This window comes from Ambystoma mexicanum, chromosome 2q, assembly GCF_040938575.1.
Source record: "Ambystoma mexicanum isolate Mex_15411 chromosome 2q, UKY_AmexF1_1, whole genome shotgun sequence".
Taxonomy (NCBI): domain Eukaryota; kingdom Metazoa; phylum Chordata; class Amphibia; order Caudata; family Ambystomatidae; genus Ambystoma; species Ambystoma mexicanum.
Window position 1 is genome coordinate 1,036,891,063 of NC_090924.1, and position 22,062 is coordinate 1,036,913,124.

Here is a 22,062-nt window from a genome sequence, read left to right on the forward strand (position 1 = left end):
GGAGCAATGGCCATCCGTAGCAGCTGGGGACTCGGGACATGAAGATGGCCAAAATGGCGACCGGAGACAAAGGAACTGTCACTGGCCATAAGAATGAGGCCGCCCGTGGAAGCGGGTAGTGCAGCTGCCGCACCCGTCGGACCTGTGAAAACAAGAATAGACCCGGGCTTGTCCGCACACATGGATCAGGCAGGAAACGGCCCGTTGTGTTGAGGGGAGACATAGAGAACCCCTGCCTGCGGCGCCGGGGCGCCCCGAGGGAGAGAGCGTGCCCCTCGCAGCCGCAGAAAGCTGAGCAGAGGACAACCGGCGCTGTGCGTCCAGCGCTGCAGGCGTGAGCCTGAGGGGCGAGGACACCTGCAGACCGCCGCTGGGTGAGTTGCAGAATAGGGGGGAGTGCCGGCCCCCACGGAGACGCAGGCTGCCAGGCATACGAAGCTGGAGCCGGCGTGGAGCGGCCGCGGCGGGGTCCGGGTGCGGCTGCCCTGGAGAGCGCTTCGGTTGGCGCTGCTAAAGTCGGGCGCACCGGAGCGCCTGGGGCGGAGGCTCCCGGTCCCCCAAGTGCTGAAGACCTAGTCGGATGGACTAGCGGAGACATCCCCGGCCCCAGAAAGCGTGCGTGGGCACACCCATGGCAGCAGTGCAGCTGCATGTGGTAACGTGAAGGGTAGAGCAATACGGGCTGCCGGGCATACGAAGCTGGAGCTGGCGTGGTGCGGCCGCGGCGAAATCCGGGAGCGGCTGCCTTGGAGAGCGATTCGGTTGGCGCTGCTGAAGTCGGGCGCACCAGAGCGCCTGAGGTGGAGGCCCCCAGCCCCCCAAGGGCTGCAGACCTAGTCGGACGGACTAGCAGAGACATCCCCGGCCCCGGAAAGTGTGCGTGGGCACACCCCTGGCAGCAGAGTAGCTGCATGTGTCAACGTGAATGGCAGAATAGGGGGGGTCAATTCGCCTGGGCCAGGAAATAATAGCTGTGATACCATGGGTGGGGAGGCTAACATGGAGACGGAGCCCGGGCGCCGAGGACAGGGTAAAAGACAGATTGCAGTGCTGCTTGGACCGAGCCCAGACATTGGAGGACCCTGGCATCCACTTAATGAGGCTGAATAAAACGGCCCACTTTGTGACATATGGAACACCCCGATGGGCAAATAGGGAGTAGCTAGTGCCTCAGCAAAAACAGGCACTGAGATCGCCTTTGCGAACCAGTTTGCCGGGAGGCCCAGCTGGGCCCCAGCGCAGAAGTGAACGGACCCGGCGGCCCTGCCCATCCTCCGGTGCCCAGAAGAAACACAGTGGAGACTCGCGGATAAGATGGTACGAGACCTGGTACGTGGGAGGACACAGGCCATTCCAGGGAAGCAAAGGGCAGCTGGTACATACTCCGGGCACAGCTGTGGGGGGGCCCTGCATACAACGCATACGGCAGCAGCAGGCTGCGAAGCACCACACGGTGTGCAGGACTGGTCTCAGGTGGGTCAATAGCCCCCAACAAAGAGCAGACACCACACAGTCTGCAGCAGAGAAGGAGGATAGAGAATATAACCTGGGGACGGCGAGCTGAACTGGAGAGGCACCAAGGTGAAGCCAAATTACTCAAGACAACGAGCGGAGAGATAAGCGCATGTCTGGATCGCGGAGGGTGACTTGTGACCACGCAGACATTGGTGTGGAGGGAAGCACGACAGGCTTCTGCCCAGTCGACATAGCAGGATGTCCTCCAAGGTGGTAAGGCCCAGGATCAAGCAGCCCACGATGGAGGCCTATGCCAAGTCACCCCCGGGCACGGAGGGGGGCAAAAATAAGGAGACCCCTGCGGCAGAGGCGGAAACACCTGGTACGATCCAGGAGGTGTTAGCAGCGTTTTCTGATTTAAAAGTGGCCTGGAAGACGAAACTGGGCCTGGCTTTGAAACAGCTGCAGGAGGGCCTGGACCTCAAGATCAGAGCGGTCCAAGAAGAGGTGAAACTGCTGAGGCAGGATGTGCGGACGATCGCAGAGCGCACTGGGGCCTTGGAGAAGGAGATGGCCCCGACCACGGAGGCATGCGCCGCACATGCAAAGGAGTTCCATGCCCTTGGGCAACGGGTGGGCAATCTGGAGGACAGAGCAGAGCCAGCAGAGGGTCGTGCCAGGCGGAATAACATCCGTATAGTGGGTCTGCCGGAAGGAACGGAAGGGTCAAACCCCACAGAATATGTGGAAACCTTGCTCCTACAGGAGATAACGGGCGGGGTGCTGACCCAGGGGTTCACGGTTGAAAGAGCGCACAGGGCCCTGACAAGGAGACCGGCCCCAGGAGCTACCCCGTGGCCGATGATCGCTAAGATCCTAAACTATCGGGATCGGGAGAAGATTCTCGAATTTTTCCGGAAGGGAGGAACGATTGAGAGGGGGTCAGCAAAGATCACAGCATACCCGGACTACACGCTGCTCGTACAGTGCAGTAGAATGAACGTTGGGTCGCTAAAAAGAAGGCTGAGGGAAGCAGGCCTCCGCTACATGGTGCTTTATCCAGCCAAGTTGAAGGTGTTCTACAAGAACAGATCCCTCTTCTTCGAGATGCCATCAGAGGCGATGGACTGGCTGGATATGCAGGGCGGGCCTCAGGAACCGGATGCCCAAATGGAAGCTGCAGAAGATAAGTAGCACGTTGCTGTGGCGCCCAGGGTGTCATAGCTAAGACATTGGGACTTGAATATAGAGTTGCACTGTGCTTGTGAGGAGTGAGTCATAGCATTAGCTGGTTGGATCCGTTGGATGCACCTTTCCTAAAACATATAACAGGGAGCTCCTGGGAGACACCTCTTGACCCCAATAGTTGTATATTTAGTTAGGTCACTGTTAGATCGGTGACGCCCCGCGGGGTCCTAGTCCTCGGATACGAGACAGGACCAGACGCGGGTGGGCCTGAGATCCAGGGATGGAGCTGGGCATTTGTTGGGGTAGGACAGGGTGGGGGGTGGGGTTGGGTTGTGTGCTGTGGTGTGTAGTTGGGGAACAGGGAGGGGGGGAATTGTTTAAAGAGGGAAGGGGGAAAGTCGGTAAACGAAGCAACGAAGGGAGCATTGAGGGGATTGGTGGGTTGGGAACTGACCGAGTAGATGGTATCGGGTAATCTCCGAATTGTGACCTGGAATGTACGGGGCCTCAATAGTTATCTGAAACAAAATAAAGTGATGCAGTACTTGAAGAGGATGCGCATTGACATAGCCCTGCTACAGGAGACACATCTCACTAAGGAAAGATTGGAAGTGGTTAGGAGAAAATGGAGGGGAAATGTTGTAGGGGCTACGTACTCTGCGTACGCTAGAGAAGTTATCACCTGGGTGGCGCCGCATGTGCCGTTTCAGGTGCTTGGCTCAACGATAGATCCGGAAGGCAGAATGGTGGTGGTAACGGGGCTCCTGGAAAACAGGGAAGTGAAAATTATAAATCTGTACGCCCCCAACCATAACACGGCAGCCTATTTTGGGTCCCTTTATGGTAAACTTGGCCCCCTAGCTGGGGGGGTGGTGGTGTGGGGAGGGGACTTCAATTGCACCCTGAACCCCAGAATGGACAGGTCAGCTGACAAGGCGGGGAAAACGGCGCCGGCGGCCAAAGCGCTCGGGACATTGCTGAATGACCTGGGCCTGGAGGACGTGTGGAGAAGGCTGCATCCTACGGACAGGCAGTACTCGCACTACGCAGCACCACATGACTTGTTTACGATGCTAGATTATGTGTTCGTAGCGGCTGAGATAGCGGGAGAAATGGTAGGAGCGGAATACAAGGCCCGGGTTTTATCTGACCACTCGCCTCTGGTGGTGGAGTGGCGACACCAGCCCCCCAGATCGCGAATCCCAACGTGGAGACTTAGGACAGAGGCACTGCAAGATGATGGGATCCGAGAGGATTTGAGAGATGCCATTGTTATTGTTGTTATTGTTATTTTGCATTTATATAGCGCCTTATATACCATTGGTATGGTCTGAAGGCGCTGGTAGGTTCAACGCCCTTGGGAACCGAGGTTCGGGTCAGTGGAGCGATTGGAGAGAGTCAAAGGTGCGTGTGCGCACCAGGTATGTGTGCAGCTGGTGCGGAATTTCTGTGGTAGCTGCTTCCTAGCGATAGGTGTGGTGGTTGAGGAATCATGGGTATGTGTTCGGTCTGGCAGGAGTTATCCAGTCCGGGTGAGGCAGCGTTAGGCCTGACGAGAACGCCTGGCTGGGGGTGAGAAACCAGCAATGTTTACTTAGAGTGATGGGGAGTGAGCGGCGGATGTTGATATGAGAACAGTTATACCGAATGGTGTCATAGTATCTCTGTGTTCTACTTGAGTGGTGGTGTAAGGAGAGAGTAAGCGTGGGGTGTGAAGTGAAGTATGCTCTTACCACAGTTCCTTGTGTTCCACATCAAAGTCTGCACATCACGCAATTCAGAGGGGTCCGGCCCGTGCGATGTGTTTTGTTTCTCATCTGCTCTTATGCACTTTTCATCGGCTCTGCGAATTCATCCGTATAGCATACTCTTCCATCTAGCATAATCATGCGCTCTGGTCCATTCATTCATTTGTTTCGTGCGTTCACCCGCTCCCCAGGCTCATCTGTTACGCCCTCATTCGTTTCAGAGGCTCATCTGCCAATCACTCGTCAGTTCTGCATTCATCAGGTCCATTCACTCTTCGTACAATGTACTTATCTGTTTTGAGTACACTCGTTCTCTCGCTCTTATTCTCGTTCGTTCGACGCATACCCGTTCTCTCGCCCTACTCAGCTGCTTACCACACCCGGTCACTTGACATACTCAGCCGCTCGCTACACACCGTCGCTCGCCAGATTCAGCTGATAGCCACACTCAGCCGTTCCCTAACCTAAGCCCTCCGCGGTCCATGTTCTTCCCGCAGTACACTCAACTGTTTTCTACATTCATGTGTTCTCCATATTCTTTCAGCCGCATTCTACATTCATGTGTTCTCCACATTCATCTGTCCACCACCTTTATTTGCTCTTCATATTCATTCGCTCTATACACTCACTGCCCTCCACAGTCATCCGCCCTCTGCAGTCATCCGCCTTCTGCAGTCATTCGCCCTCTACCGTCATCCGCCCTCCACAGTCATCCGACTTCTACAGTCATCCGCCTTCCATAGTCATACGCCTTCCACAGTCATCCGCTCTCCACAATCATCTGTCAGCAGCGTTCATCTTCTATGTGCATTCCACACGTTGGTACTCAGTCGATCTCCACTTCCGGCCTCTCACCCTCTACTTTTCTCTACTCATTACGCGCATCCATTGAGGAATACTTTGATATAAACACGGGCAGCGTACGCTCGATGGGGACGCTGTGGGAGGCATTTAAGGTGGTGGTACGAGGAGTAGCCAGTTCCAAATCTAAAAGGCTCCTAGGGGGTATTGAAAAGGAACTTCAGGAAACAGAAAGGAAGCTGGAGGGCCTCATACGACATGAGGACACTGCCCGGAGATAACAGAACAAAGATCAAGGACCTACAGTTAACCTGCTGTGCACTCTGGGATAGGTTGTGTAGATTAAATTACAAGAAATACACGGCGAGGCTACGTGCAGGGGGCGACAAGCCGGGCAGACTGCTGGCCTGGCTGCATAAGAGTGAGACGCCCCGATCAGTGATCAGGGAGATTAGGGATGAGGGAGGACTCATTTGCAATACCCAAGAAGGGGTAAATGAGGAGTTTCTTAAATTTTATAGACATTTGTATGAGGATACGGGGGAGGATATGGGCCAAGACATACTGGACACATTAGCGGATATAGAGCTGCCCACCCTGGGCGACTTAGAACGCGCAGAGTTGGACGCTCCTGTTACCTTGGATGAGTTGGAGGTGGTGATTCAGAATCTGCCCACGTGCAAGGCGCCTGGATCGGATGGGTTGCCTAGTGAGTTTTATAAGACATACATGCAGGAGCTGCTTCAGCCACTGCTTGCCATGTTCAACGAGACCTATGAGCAGGGGGAACTTCCATTGTCCCTCCGCGAAGCTGCGATCATCGCACTCTTGAAACCGGGCAAGCCGGCCGTGGAGTGTGGGTCCTACAGACCTCTGTCTATGCTCAACCAGGACAGTAAAATACTTACGGCAGTGCTGGCTAACAGGCTGAAGAGGGTGATAAGTAAGCTGATACACTCGGATCAGACGGGCTATGTCCCAGGCAGGAACATCACTGACAACCATAGGAGGCTACATCACATCATTGACCAAACTGAGGATGATATGGGCGAGCTGGCTATTGTGTCGTTTGACGCGGTTAAAGCCTTTGATTCGGTACGGTGGTCATGGCTGAAAGCGGCCCTGAGGGGATACGGAATGGGACATGGATACATCAGGTGGGTCCAGCTGTTGTACAGCACCCCGATGGCCAGAGTCAAAACAGGGTCCATAGTCTCAGATATTTGGCAACTCAGCAGGGGAACCAGACAGGGATGCCCCTGGTCGCCCATGTTATACATATTGGCATTAGAACCGCTGGCAATATGCCTGCGGCAACAATACGGGGAGGTGGGTATTAGCACAATAAGCGGTAGACACCTGATATCACTGTATGCGGATGACATGCTCCTTTATCTGCATTATCCGGAAGAAAACCTGCAGTATGTGTTGGAGGTGATGGAACGTTACGCCACCCTCTCGGGCATATCGGTGAACCCTAGAAAGTCCAGTTTGTTTCCCCTAGGCAGATATAATAATGTCCCGCTGCAGAGGATGCCTATCCTGCCAATGCCATGGCAGATTGAGACATTCAGGTATCTAGGAGTAGATATTTACCACGAGATCGAGGCGGCGCACAAACATAACACAGAGAAAGCAATAGAGGGGGTCAAGAACAGCATGGTGTTTTGGTCTAGATTGCCCCTGACTATGATGGGGAGAGCGGCCTTGCTCAAGATGGTGGTCCTGCCTAGACTCTTGCATTACTTTGTGAATATCCCGTTTTTGATTCCCAGGAGCCTATTTGTGAAACTTCATAGTGTGTGTAGGAGCTTTGGGTGGGGTAACTCCAGAAACCGGGTGGCCCTGTGGAAACTCCAGAACCCGTGTGATAAGGGGGGAATAGGCCTGCCAAATTTTGAACTCTATTATCTGGCGGGACAGCTGCTGTATGTGGCCAGGTGGCTGTCGGATGAAGATTCGGTGGAAGCCAGGCTTTTACGGGGAGACCCAGCCCCATATTTTTTGAGAGAAGTGGTGTGGTTGCGAAAGAATAAACTGGTGGGATGGGGGCGGATATTGAGGCTGGGCTGGGAGGTCTGGCATAGAACATGGAGAATGATGGGTGATTCGGAGCCGCTTACCCAGCAGGCCCCGTTGGTGGTGCTGTGTGGGAACGACTCTCAACTATTTGAGGCGGTCCGTAGATACTGGGAACCGGTAGGCTTGGCCACCCTTGGGGACATATGGCAAGAAGGGGAGGCATTGGACTTTCAGAGGTTGCAGGAAGAGACAGGGGTACATAGAGGCCAATATATAACCTACGCCAGGCTCATGAAACGGGTTAGAGAGAGATGGCCCGAGACGGCGCTAGCTGATGACCCTGATGCCTCCCTAGAAAGCATGTATGATGTTTCGGAGTGCGGGCACGAAATATCAAGGATATACGAACTCCTGAGAGCGAAGACTGGGAGGGAGCTGCTCCAATTGAGACAGGATTGGGAGGAAGAGGTGGGTGGACCCATGACAGATGGGCATTGGGAGAGAGCCCAGAGGTACCATAAAAAGGTGTCCCGGAACGCGAGACTCCAACAACTTCAACTGTATGTTACCCATAGGGCATACATGACCCCTAAGAAAATTGCAAGGTTTGGAGGCTCGGTCACGCAGAAATGCCCTAGATGCGGGGAGGCGGATGCGGGGCTGCTACACATGTTTTGGGCTTGTCCGGAGGTGCACATATTTTGGGAGGAGGTCAAAATGAAACTGGCTGGTGGGGGAGTGGTGTTGGACGTGGGATCGGCCTGGTCATGCATGCTTGGGATTTTTCCCAGACCCCGGGACTCAAAGCATATAAGCAAGATGAGGGATTTAGCTTATGTCCTGGCCAAACGTAGGATTGCTATGGGCTGGAAAGCAGCCCATAGACCCATGGTGGAACTATGGTGGGCGGACCTCTTAAGATGGGCGGAAGCGGAATCCGTAGTTTGGTTTGAAGCGGTCACTGGGGGGACGAGGAGGAAGTAGGGCCCCTGCTTGCCTGGCGGCTACTGGTGGCCTCCATGGCAACCCCTCACCAAGGTAATATAGAATCAGATGACTCAGATGATGAGCGCACAAGCACTGCGCTACCCGATAATGCTCCTGCGGATGACACAAGTGAACCGACTCTAGTTTGAAGGGGGTGGGGGGAGGGTGGGGAATTACACTGTGGAATGTGATGGTTTAATGATGCTTTTACGTACAGAAAGAGTTGTAATGTGTGGTGTTTTGTTTGCTTTTGAAAATAAAAATAAATTAAAAAAAAAACCTTCAAGGAAGAGCAGCTCAGATGAGTCTAGTGTGTGGAAGAGGGGAGAGGATTATTACAAAAATGAGAAGGCAGGTCTATAGCACAAAAGAAAAGGGAAATACCTGTCACGTGACTGGATAGTGACAATGTTCTGAGCTGGTCGAAGGAATGGAGAGACTTTCTGCAGGTAAGTGAAAAGGAGTCCGTTCTGCGTCCAGGGCACCAGGAAAAGGAAAATGAAGGGGTGTCTTTATCTACCTGAAACAGAACCAGAGCTTGGAGGTATGAGCAGGATAAAGGGGCTGTTTCTCTGTGATTGCACGGTGCCCAGCTGTGAGGATAATAAGAATAAATATGCTGTGCGTGGAGAAAGAGGAGAAAGTGGAGATATTCGGGTCTTTCCTACTGTGTATGCTGAGAGACGTGAATCGAGGCAGCTTCAAGGTTACCGCGGCTCAGGGCGCGGGCTGCAGACAGTGTGATGTCTGGTGGATGGACGGTGCCTCGGCGTGCCCGTGGAGAGACATGTCCCGAGGCAGCTTGTAGCTACAGCGGCACAGGGCACGGGCTGCAGACAGTGTGATGTCTGGATCCCTATCAGCTGTTGCAGGGAGCACGGAACAAGAATCCGTGAGCGAAGGGAGAACCAACAGAGGTCCGGCTGTGAGAGAGCACGGGCGAACCTGTGAAGGGCAGATAGTTCAGAGGTTTAACAAGAAAGGGAACATTCACATCTAGCTCGTAGGCAACAGACTTACGCAGCGCCAGGCAAGAGTAGCAACGCATGGAGCCGTTTCCTCGATTTGTAGATATTCTATTCCGGGAGGTGTAGGGAGAGGAGCCAGGTTCCCAGCTGGATTGCACACTACAGACCAGGAAGAATGGAAAGGCCGAGCAGCCATCTTGGAAGGGACAATGCATGCTGCTATACGAGAGTAATCCCAACCAACGTCTGTATGGGGTTATGGTAGTATGCCCCCTCTCAGAGGCGCACTCCTGGGCTTGCCCTGGTGGAACCAAAAGAATCTGCAGACCAGATTAGGAGCATGGACACTGGAAGCCGGTTCCCAGGATCTGTCAGTCGGAGAGTACCCCTTCCAATTCAACCGGAATTGCAAGCGACCCCAATAGTACCGGGAATCGCAAATACCTGAGACTTCAAACTCAGGGCCGGAGAATGTCACGACAGGAGGAGGATGGGAAGTAGTTCCCCGTTGGAATCGGTCAGTTACGTCAGACTTGATCTGGGATAGATGAAAAACAGGATGGATCTGGGACCAAGACGGAGGAAGCTGGAACCGAACTGCCGCGAAACCCACCAACTGTAGAATCTTGAAAGGGCCAAAGTATCTGGGAGACAACTTAGAAGGAATGAGGTGGCGAGGCAAAAAACGGGAAGCCAACCAAACCAAAGAGCCCACTGATAAGGCTGGGGTAGGTAACTGTTGACGATCAGCATAACGTTTAACACGTTCTTGAACAGCCTGGAGGGCCACTCGAGCCGAACGGTGTCCCTGTTGGATATCCGTAAACAGGGAGTCTACGTCCCGGATCTGAGAAGGTGTGGGGGCTGTAGTCGGTAGGTAAGTGGGGTGGTACCCGTATGTACAACAGAATGGACTTGCTTTTAACACAGAATGTGGTCAATTATTGTATGTGTACTCAGCCAGGGGTAAGAGTTCCACCCAGTTGTCTTGAGCAGCTGATATGAAGCAACGCAAATAACCCTCTAAAGTCTGGTTTATGCATTCCGTCTGCCCGTTTGTCTGAAGGTGGAAACCGGAACTAAGGGCACGATGGATATCCAGGAGTGAGCATACATTCTGCCAATACTGGGCAGTGTATTGGGGTCCTCGATCAGAAATGATTGTGTCAAGCAACACGTGCTGTGAGAATATTGTCTTGATGAATATTCGGGCCATCTGTGCTGCTGCAGGAACACCTGCAAGGGGCATGAAATGAGCTACCTTCATGAAGTAATCTATAGTTACCATAATGGCAGTGTGTTTGTCTGAGGGAGGAAGGTCGACAATAAAGTCTATAGATATTATTTGCCAGGGTCTCTCGGAAATGGGCATACGTGCCAACAGACCAGTTGGAAAAGAGCGAGGAGTCTCGGTCTGCAAGCAAACCACACATGCTGATACGTAGTCATGTACATCTGATGTCAAAGACGGCCACCAAAAGTGTTGTTGTATGAGTGCCATGGTGTTAGAGACACCCCTGTGGCCTGCTGCACGGGAGTCAAGACACATGCGCATAACTTCTGTTTGGAGAGCTGCAGTAGGAATCAGTAAGCGGTCAACCTTAAAATAGTACCCCCGTTCAAAGGTAAGACTGCGACGTTGACCAAGGATCTGACATTCTGTCTGCTGCTCTGATGTGGATTGCTTGACCTTGTGTAAGAAATCTGTGAACACGTGGAGGAATATCGCCTTTGGGAAGATCTTATCGGAGCGAAATTTGGCCGCCGGGAGGTCCTTCCGGGAGAGGTTTTGCCGACCTGGCAAAAAGGCGGAAGTTATATTGTAAGGGGAAAAGAAGTGGGCCCATCGGGCCTGCCTGCTATTTGTCGTCTGGGGCTACTGGAGTACTTGAAGGTTTTGATGGTCTGTTCTTACTTCAATGGGAAACTGTGAGCCCAACAAGAGATGTCTTCATTCTTCGAAAGCTTTCTTTATCGCCAGCAACTTCTTCTCTAGGATGGAATAATTTAACTCTGAAGGTCCTAATGTCTTTGATAAGTAGGCCATGGGAGACTCTACGCCCTCTTTGTTTTCTTGTAACAGGATGGCTCCCAGAGTGTGATGTGATGAGTCTGTCTCAAGGATACATTTCTTTCCTTGATCTGGTGTGAGGAGGATCAAAGCTTATGTGAACACATTTTTTTAAATGGTCGAAGGCGGCTTGTGTTTGAGGAGTCCATTTAAAGGGCCCTTCCTTCTTGAGAAGCCTTGTGAGGGGTAAGATGATTTCTGAGAATCTGGGAATTAATTTCCTATAGAAATTGGCGAATCCAACAAAACGTTGAATCTCTTTCACAGATGATGCAGAGACCTTAGAACGGTCCATAGATATCCCTTGTGCTGACAAAATGTATCCCAAATAAGCAATGCGAGTTTGATGGAACTCACACTTTCAATCTTGCAATATAGATGGTTTGACGATCCAGAACCACTTGTACATGATGGACATGCTCTGTTTACGTAGACGAAAACACCAGGATATTGTCGATGTAGATAACTATGAAGTGTAGTAAGATGTCCGCGAATATGTAATCCATGAATCTCTGGAACACTGATGGTGCATTAGAGAGACCAAATGGCATCACTCGATACTCAAGGTGTCCAAAAGGTGTTCGAAATGCCATCTTCCATTAATCGCCAGCGGCAATTCTGACTAAATGGTAAGCCCCTCTGAGATCTAATTTAGAGTAAATGGTGGCACCCTTAATGGCTTCAAGAATATCTGGGATTAATGGCATTGGGTACCGATCTGGTACGGTTATTTTGTTCAGACCCCGATAATCCAGACAGGGGTGTAATTCATCAGTGTCCTTCTTCGGGATGAAAAATAAAGACGCACCGGCTGGGGAGGTTGATTCGGAGATAAGGCCATTTTGTAAGTTTGTTTGTAGGTAGTCATTGGGAACAGACTGTTCGTTCTGTGACAGCATGTACACTCTGCGAATGGAATCGGCTGATCGGGTAGTAGTTCTATCCTACAATCATCTCTGCGATTGGGGTTAGACTTGCAAAAGGAGGAGTGGAAAAATCTTCAGCAAATCCTGAGTAACAATCAGGTAATCCACTTAAATGGCTCAAAATGGCTGTTGAAGTGGTCTGAGAACTTGAGGGCACAGTATGGGCACCCACAGCACCCTGAGATAAGCAGTGAGAGATGCAATATTCAGACCCAAGAAAGATGGTGTCGGCCCTCCAGTTCACATACGGGTTGTGTAGGCGTAGCCAAGGTAGTCTGAGAATGATGGTAAAATGTGCTGCCTTAATTATATCAAACCAGATCTGTTCACTGTGGGAGGCTATCCTGTAAAGTACTGGCAATGTTTGTTCCTTGATGGGGCCGGATACCAGGGGGCATCCATCCACTCCTTGGACTGGAATAGATATCTGTTTAGGAACGCGATCGATCCCTCGTTCCTTAGCCCAGTGATCGTCGATAAAATTTCCAGTGATTTTTTTCCGGGGATCCTAGATGGCCGCCGGCACTGAATAGACATGCCGACGGCGCTCTCCGGACCCAGTTGCAGAGTGGTGCCCACCACCCCTTCAACAGGTGTCCAAAGTGGCTTGGAGGACCCCCGGAGCGTGTTGTGAATGCGGAGAGTGTACTGGGAGGAGCTGACGGCCTGTGCGACACCCCACATCAGGCGGCCTTTATGGAGAGGCGGCGCGGGCCGGCGCTGTTAGGAGTCGGGGGGTGCAACGGGGCTGATCCCGCATGAGGGTTCATAGTCGTGGGCCCAGCGGAGCTTGGAAGGCGAGATGCAGAGGTGTGATTGTGCGGCCTGCCCCCCCCTGCAAGAACATTCGGAGGAGCTGTGAGTCCGCGAGGCAGCGGAGCGGCTCCAGATCCAGGGTGTGTGGCAGGAGGGGCGCCCCGGAGACGAAGGAAAGCAGCGCGCCTCTGTAAGGACAGGACGGCTCCTGAGTGCATCAGAGGTTTTGCCCTACATTGCCACAATAAGTAAGTGGACGCGGCGAGAGGTGGGCAGGTTGGGAGGTGGCATCTACTTGCCGGAGTCTGCAGTGGACCCAAGCATTGCCCCCTGGTGGGACCCCCACCCTCATAGCGCCAGAAGCGGCGAGAGGAAGGAGTGCAACTCGCCCACAGTGGCTTTGGATTGTACCTGGCAGTGTATCCTTGACTCCCCCTGGAACAGACGAGTTGTAAACAAAGGCCTGGCAGGGGAGCGTTCTCTCCCCAGAAAGAGTGGAGTGGACCGTCGGAGAGTGGCTGGGGAGTATCATCAGGGGGAAAAGTGAGACCGGTGGTGTGCAGTGGGATCCAGTGCAGACCCGATTGCAGGGGAGGAGGAGGGGGAGCAGCCCAGCACACCTGTGCCCTCGAAGATTGGCGGAGTCTCTCTTCTTGGGTTTCCTCGGGCATTAACGCCCAGCTCTGGCGAGTGCGCTGAGGAGGCCCGTGAGCTCAAGTTCACCAGTGATACATTGGAACCGGGGTTACCGTGAGAACTAATGTAACATGACATCCAAACCCAAAGGCAACGGAGGGAGGGGGGCTCAAACCACAAGCGACTTGGTTGGGACGCTCCCTGCAATTTGGCCTGTGAGCACTCAGAGGGAGGGCCCCGGTGCGATCCGGGAGAAGCCGAGCGAAGATGCTGATCAGGGGATGGGGGAGGATCAATCTGTGATGACTCGGCAGGTCCTTCTGGGGGAGCTCCAAGCCTTGCAGCTGAACTTGGCCAAGACTTTTCAAGATCAATTCCAATTGATGAGAACAGACTTGAACGAAGCCCTAGGAGAGATCAGACAGGAAATTCGCCAATTGGGGGAAAGGACAGATACCCTGGAAAAGGGCCTCCAAGAGGTGGAGGAGGAAACCATTGCTAACAGCGAAGCCGTAGCGAGGCTAGATGTGGCTACGAGGAATCTCGAGGTTCAAATGGAGGACCTAGAGAATAGATCCCGTAGGATGAACATTAGAGTGAAATCCTTACCAGAGTCGGTCCCAGATAAGGACCTAAAGAAGGTTCTCCAAGGCATCTTTGCGGGTATTATAGGCAAAGGGAACCCTGAGAAGATTGAAATAGACCGGGTGCATAGGACCGGACGGTTAGTTAAAGACCATAGGGCGAGACCCAGAGACGTTCTGGCGGCGTTTGCTCGATACGCCCAGAAGGAAGCGGTCCTTCAGGCAGCCAGATTAAGTGAGCCCATTATGTTTGAAGGTCACCAGATCGCATTGTTTCAGGACCTGGTGGCTAGTACTCTTATTAAAAGGAAACACATGGGTCCGATGGTAAAAGTACTGAACGAGAAGGGCATACGGTATAAGTGGACGTTCCCGTTTGGCCTGCTTTTTGAGTGGGACGGAGCCCAGAAACGGGTTACAACTCTACAGGAAGGGGCCGATATACTTCACATTGAACTGGAAGAGATCCCCCCGGATTCAGGAGTGTGGGGTGGGGTAGGGCGCAACAGGCTGAAATCTTGGAGCTGGTCGACAGTGAGTGGGAAGAAGAGGAAAGGAGGTAAAGGAGGCATGAGGAAGGAAAAAGGAAATCCTAGTGCGGAGAGGTGTAATTCGCCCGATGGCTCCTAATTTATGAAGCAGCAAAAGGGGTGGTGGGCCTCTAGAAGGAGATCTAGAGTCAAGGGTCAGAGGAGAAGCAACCATTTTGGGTACGGTAAGGGCGGTGATGCCTGTGTTATGTGTGGTGAGCAAGCGGGAAGGGAATGCTCTTCCAGGGACGGGTGGTAGGGGGGGAAGTGGGAGGGAGGGGGGGTTAGGGGGAGAGGCAAGGCATTCAAAAAGGAGACAGACGAGAAGACAGTTGCTCAGGAAAAGATTTAAGTCTCAATTTAACTCCTTAAGTGGGTAACGCATAATGTGCAGGGGCTGAACTCCCCTTTAAGGAGGAAGAAGTTAGAACATTTTGCGAGAAAGGAAAGACACGATTTTATGGGACTCCAAGAAACGCATTTGCTTTCCAAAGACCAGGGACGCTTGAAGCTGAGAGGCTTTGATCAAATATTGCATGCTTCAGGACATAGCAAATCGAAGTGGAGGCAGTCACGAGAGGTAAAGAGGGAAGATACTTAGTGGTTAGGGGGAAGTGTCAGGATGCCCCCTACACGATTACAGTGGTATATTGCCCCAACATGGTCAAGAACACTTTCTGCTGTCGGTATTGAAGGTGTTGGAAGAGCAGTCCAGGGGACAAATTATTTTAATGGGGGATTTGAATTTCGCATGGGATAGGGAGCGGGACAGAAGCGGTAAAGGTTTGAGAGGTGGTGGAGCGGTGGCATCAACTGAGTTAAGGGAGAAGTTTAGGAGCCTGGGATTGAGGGACGTCTGGAGGGAGGTTAAGGGAGAAGAGGAGGAGGGGTATACCTTCTTATAGGGGGTTCATGGTTCTCAATCTAGAATAGATTACATATGGGTATCGGTAGGTCTAGTGGGAGGGATCCGGGAGTTGCAGGTGGGACCGATTGGTATAGCCGACCACAAGGTAGTATCAGTGAGTATGGATTTAGGAAGGAGGGAGAGGGGGGTATGGGGCTGGAAATTCCCAAGTGCGCTTTTGAGAGACCCAGTAGTTCAGGAAGGAATTGAAGAGAAGATTAAGACCTTTTTCGCAATCAATAGAGCGGAGGATACGGGAGAGGATACGGAGAGGGGATAAGGTGGGATGCCTTTAAGGCTACAATCAGAGGGGACCTAATCGCTGCGGCCGCTTTTCGAGTGAAGCAGTTATGGGCTTTGGAGGTTCAATTGGAGACGGAGGTTGAAGCGGCCAGGCAGGCAGCTGGTGCAACCCCATCCAGGATAGCCATGCGGGCTTACAGGAAAGCGCTGGGTCAGTTAGAATTGTTACGTACCAAGAAGGCGGAAGGGGCGCTCCTAGCTGTCAGACAAAAATATTACGCAAAGGCGAATAAAGCGGGTACGCTTCTGGCATGGCTGCTTAGGGGAGAACGGGCGAAAAATGCCATCACAGCCTTAAAGTTGAGCACGGGGGAGAGGGTAACAGCGAGGGAAGAATTGAAGGAGGCAATAGCGGGGTTCTATGACTCCCTTTACACATCCCAAAACCCCCTTAGCGAGGTGCAAGATAAGTTTTTACAATCCATCCAACTACGGGAAATTGATAGGGGGACGAGGGAGGCCTTAAATCAGAAATCACAGAGGAGGAAGTAAGGGGAGTGGTCAGAGCCCTCCAAGTGAATAAAACTCCTGGCCCTGACGGGTATACTGCAGCCTTTTATAAAACGTTCATCACCCAGTTGGCCCCCCAATTGACCTCCCTATTTAAAGCGTTCCGAAGGACAGGTAAAGCTTCCCCGTCTATGGAGGAAGCAAAGGTGACCCTTGCCCTCAAACCGCATAAGGACCCGGAAGAGAGGGCAGTTTACCGCCCCATCGCTTTGATTAATATTGATGCCAAGATATTTACCAAAATCTTGGCTAACAGGTTGGACGCTGTCCTTCCCTCTTTGATACATACTGACCAAGCGGGCTTTGTCCGGGGCCGGCAGACAGCAGATAACATCAGGAGAGTAGCTCATCTAGTGGAAAAAGTCCAGAGAACATCCATCTCAGCGGTCTTGGTGACGCTCGATGCAGAGAAGGCTTTTGACCGCGTGGCATGCTCTTTTTTGTTTCGAGTAATGGAAAAGATGGGCACTATGGGGGAATTTCTCACGATGGTTCAGGCTAACTACCAAGCTCCATCAATTAGGATAATGGTAAACGGGACGGCTACCAGGAGGGTTGCCCTACAAAGGGGGACTAAGCGGGGCTGCCCTTTATCGCCTATCCTTTATGCGCTATATTTGGAACCCTTATTGCAAGCGATTAGGGAGAAACCGGATATACGGGGCATCCCGTTTGGGGGGGGGAACAACAGAAGGTTGCAGCTTTTGCGGACAACATGTTGCTGATGTTGACGGTGCCAAAAGAGTCGATTAAGGTTAGCTTGTCCCTGTTGGAACAATTTGGGGAGGCCTCGGGACTCAGGATTAACGCCAACAAATCAGAAGTCCTCCATTTAACGCTGAGAGGGCTGGAACTTGAGGAAGTCAAGGAGGGCACTTATTTATTATGGAGTCCGGGTGGGATTAAATATTTGGGGGTAAAGATCATGGCAGCAGTCGCGGGGTGGTACCCAGTGAATTATCCCCCGCTTCTTAAAGCGTTCTGAAAGGATTATCAAAGATGGCAAGGCCTTAGAGTGTCATGGTTAGGGTGGATAGCAGCTGTGAAGATGGTTACGCTCCCGCGACTGTCAGGCTATCCCGCAGCCTGTCCCCGCAAGTTTCTTTAGGGAATTGGGGTCCCTGACTAAAGATTTTGAATGGGAAGGGAAAAGACCAAGGGTGTGGAGTGGTTTGCTGATGGCACCAAGAGGGGAGGGGGGCATGGCCCTGCCGAATTTTCGGCGGTATTATGAGGCAACTCAGCTACGAATTATCAGGGAATGGTTGAAGGAGGAAGAGAGTCAGCAAGAGAAACTCTGGGTGAGAATGGACAGAGCAGTGGCCCACCGTAACCTTTCGGAAGTCCTTTGGCTCCCTAAAGAGCATAGACCGGGGCACCTCTATGAAAGCACTATAACTAAACTAATGGTGGACATCTGGGATAATATGGTAAGGGCCAAGGGAATCACTTCATTCCCGTCTCCATTTACGCCACTCTATGGCAATGGCGACTTCTCCCCAGGGTTGGAGAGGGGGGCTTTTGAGAGTTGGCAGGAGGGTGGGTGTAATAAGCTATGCAATATATTTCGAGAAGGGGAACTGTTGTCGTTTGAGGACTGTAAAAGGGTATTTGCGATACAGGAGAAGGAAAGACTGCGGTATGCTCAAATAAAACATTGGGTACTTCACCCAGGGGTCAGAAAGGCAGCAACTTGGGAGCCAACACAATTTGAAATTTTTTTATTGACCAACGATGGCACAAAACGCCTCATCTCCAATATTTATAAAATCCTGAATAGCTCGCAATCTGGTCCTCAATGGGCATACATGCAGAAATGGGAAAAGGCTCTCAGGAGGGAAATTAGTAGGGAGGAGTGGGAAAGACTATGGGGGAAAATACCCAAATTAGCCAGAGCATCTCAGCTCCAAGAAGCATGGTATAAGCTATTACTTGGATGGCACTACACCCCGGCTAAACTTCATAAGATATTCCCCACGAGGTCGGACAGCTGCTGGAGGGGTTGCAGTTTGGTGGGTACGGCAGAACATGTTTGGTGGCAATGCCCCAAGATAGCACCGGGTGGAGGTACAAAGAGCGCAGGAAAGGGTTTTTGGCCCGGGAGATACACGAACCCCAATGCAGGTCCTCCTGGGCATCCGTGTGGTCTCGGACGAGGGGAGGATCAGAGGCAGGGAGAAAGCAAGAGCAATATTGACTTTGGCAGCCCTTTTGATAATAGCCCAAGGGTGGAGGAGTCCTGAGATCCCCAGGGAACAGGATTGGCTGCAAAAAGTTTGGGACATTGTGTCCTTGGAGTGGGCAACTTATGCCATGGAGAATAAAGTGAAAAACTTTGCCGCCGACTGGGGAGAGATTATGACTTTTCTTAAAGATGACTATAGTGTGATTTGGTGCCCGCAGCGCCTGAGACTTCTTGAGCTACAATAGGATAAAGGAACTGTCGGGAAGAGAGAAGGTGGGGGGTTTTGAATGCTCGTCGTCCAGGGGCGGGGGGATAATTTGGATGTTGTCTTTCCTTTTGTTGTTGTTTGGTTGTCAAATTGAAAAGTTCAATAAAAAGAGTTTTCAAAACAAAAAAAAACAATAATTCCGGTGGCTCCAGAGTCTACCAATGCTGGGATGTTCTGTTTTTCTCTGTCTTCGAGGTGGAATCGTATAAGTATCACAACCATGGGGTTTTCAGTTATCTCCGGTGAAGTCGGCAATACTGCACGGTCAGGGAACCCAGCACGTGGTCCCCAGTCGCAGTTCCCTCTACGACTGGGTTTGGGAGTTTCCCGATCGACGGGGTTCATTCCTTCGAGGAGGGGCGACTAGATAATCTCTGACTAAATGGTCAGACGAGCCGCAATACATACACAGGCCTCGTGAGCGCCTACGGTCTCTTTCCTCCTGTGTGAGGGGGCCTCTGGCTGCTCCTAGCTGCATTGGCTCTTCTGTGGGCATCTGGCGAGGAGGTAGGGCTTGTATACCTTGTCGAACATCTAATAGCTTTTCTTGTGAGGACACAGATATTTCCTGATGACTAAACATATTTTTTAGACTATTTACAAAGGTTAGGATATGAGTATTAAATGGGGTTACTAGTAGTTATCAGTGGGGTAGCCCAGGCTAGAGCGGGACTGGAGAGATGAGAAATCAGGAATCCCACCTTATCACGATCACTAGGCATGTAAGTGGGTTTAAAGGTAAATTGTATTGTACAGCTTTCTAGGAACTCCTTTAATTTATAAGGATTTCCATCATATTTACCCCCTGGCAATGAGGATGGGGGGAGTTCAGGCCCTAGGGTGATGCGTACTACTTGCTGTCTTAGATAAGAGTTCTCCTGTTTTAGGTTCTGAACCTTGTGGGTTAAAGACTGCACGGCTGACATCAGCTGCTGCATCTGATCCATGGTTTCGGAGGCGTTGCTATCTGTCATGAAAGGTAAGTTGCACTAACCTGGATCAAACAATAGTAGTTGAATATTGAAAACTCCTCCGGAGACACTGCCCTCACTCTGCCCTGAAGAATAAGAACAGAGGAATGCAGAAGCCCCAGGGAAACTCTCTGGGGAAGAAAACCCTGACGGCTGGATATGAGTGCGTTGATTCTGTGGAATCCTCTAGGCGTGGAAGGATCCGAAGATTAATCCTTCAAGGAGGAGTGGCTCAGATGAGTCTGGTGTGTGGAAGAGAGGAGAGGATTATTACAGAAATGAGAAGGCAGGTCTATAGCCCAAAAGAAAAGGGAACTACCTGTCAAGTGACTGGATGGTGACAATGTTCTGAGCTGGTCGAAGGAATGCAGAGACTTTCTGCAGGTAAGTGAAAAGGACTATGAAAAAGGATGGATCAGTAGAAGCACTCCCTAGTATTATATAGTTGGAAATTAATTTTCTCAATGATATGTAGAAATGTAAATATTATTTTGAGGTGCGGTGGAGGAAACGTGAACCTGGCACAGGATCACAACAACAGTATATGTAGGAAGAAAGACGAGGATCCAAAATTAGGAGCCCTCCCGTCCCCTGCACTCTGTCATAAATCCATCTAATGATGGTTCAACAAATTTTGATTGCGTATATAGATACTTGAACAGTAATTTTCTGATTAGGTTAATAATAAAGATAAATATTCAGTAGTTTTGTAAAAAAAAACCAAAAGAGGAGGTTTTAATTAATGTCACAATAAATTTACCATAGAGACTTAGAGTGAAAAAGCCAAAATGACTGTCTACAGAGAAACATGAAAACAATAAACCATGATAGTCCATTTATACATTGTGTGGCTGACGCGTTTCGGGATACATATCCCTTCTTCTTGAGCCTAGTAGATCTGGACTGTAGAACCTAAATAAACATAAAAGACCGTTTCAATAGACATATTCATCACATGTTAAATACTGAACATAGTGGTCACTATTAATCTCACATCAAAGTTACATATAGGGGTATACCCTGTCAGGTGTAGTTTAGAGATCGCTGTCAAACATATTCATGAGAGTCATCCCGTCTATGGGGGTCCCAACTGAGGCCAGTGCAACAAGGAATGCCCATTTTTTGCATCAAAAAGTAGTTAAAAATATGCTAATGGTTGCCTGTCAGTAAAACCAGTCTCCATAGAATGTATGTTGGCAATTCAAACGGTGGCATACCTTAAGTATGGTCAAGGTGGAGACTGAGGAATCACTCAAAGTATGGTGAATTCATGTCTTCCAATTTTTCCCACCATCCGGTGGAAGAAATACTCATCTCAAGTGTGCAAGGTGCCTATAAGTAAAACACAAATGGAGTGGTTCTGAAGGTTTGAATGTTGATTAAACATGCAGCTGGAGGAGAAGATATTGCTGTTTTTATAAGGATACACACTAAAAATAAAGAGCTCTAGGGACAAGGGTCCCTTATAGATATCAACAGGATGGGGCCATTAGAGTATGGTTGGCGCTAAAAAGAAGGGCCATGTGTAAACCTACGGCTTACCTTAAAGAATGCAAGCTAAATCGGGAGTTTTAGCGAGTGAATTCACTGCTGGCATGGAGGTTTAAATGTGTCCCGTAGTGTCTTAGTGAGCCAGAGTATAATATTCTATATGGGGAAAATAAAGGAAACAAAAGATTCAGTATGCTCTCCAGACGAAAAGATCTAGGAGGCCTATAACTATATTAAGTAAGGCGCCATTGAGGACGTATTCTATTTACCTCTGTTACGTGGTTACGAAGCATCTACAGGAACGCGTGTGAAGAGAGAGCCACAAATGTGGCAAAATGATACTCGAATGCGAGCGTCTCCCGACCAAAAGGATGCGCTCCTCGTACAGACTCTGGTGGGTCTAATCGTCTCCCTGGCAACCCACTACACAGACAACAGCCCATCCAAGACCGAGCATGTGTGTGGTAAACATTGAAAACGGACTTAGTGAGCGCACAGCATGCACACAGGCTGTGAGGCTGGTGCATATAAGAGCGCCATTTTAGAGGATGCACTGCAAAGCAGAAAAATGCCTACTGCAGCTTATCCACAATGTCTAAACATCATTGGAAGACTGAATCGAGTAAAGAAAAACAAAATGACCTCGAAAAAATGAAACAATTAGCAACGTTAGTTGAAAAAGAAGACCAGATCAATTATGTGAATCAACTTTGACAAATGAATATTTGGGCTAAGCAATATTGCCACATCCGGGA

At 50.8% G+C, this 22,062-nt stretch overlaps 1 long non-coding RNA gene across 1 annotated transcript in view; it reads right to left on the reverse strand.

The window, feature by feature from the left end:
* Positions 1-20,610: 20,610 nt before the first annotated feature.
* Positions 20,611-22,062, reverse strand: part of LOC138569934 (uncharacterized) — a 202,999-nt gene continuing 201,547 nt past the window's right edge. Inside the window, exon 3 of the long non-coding RNA XR_011303355.1 lies at positions 20,611-20,728. This is a non-coding gene — a long non-coding RNA (uncharacterized lncRNA). The remainder of the gene's footprint in view (positions 20,729-22,062) is intronic.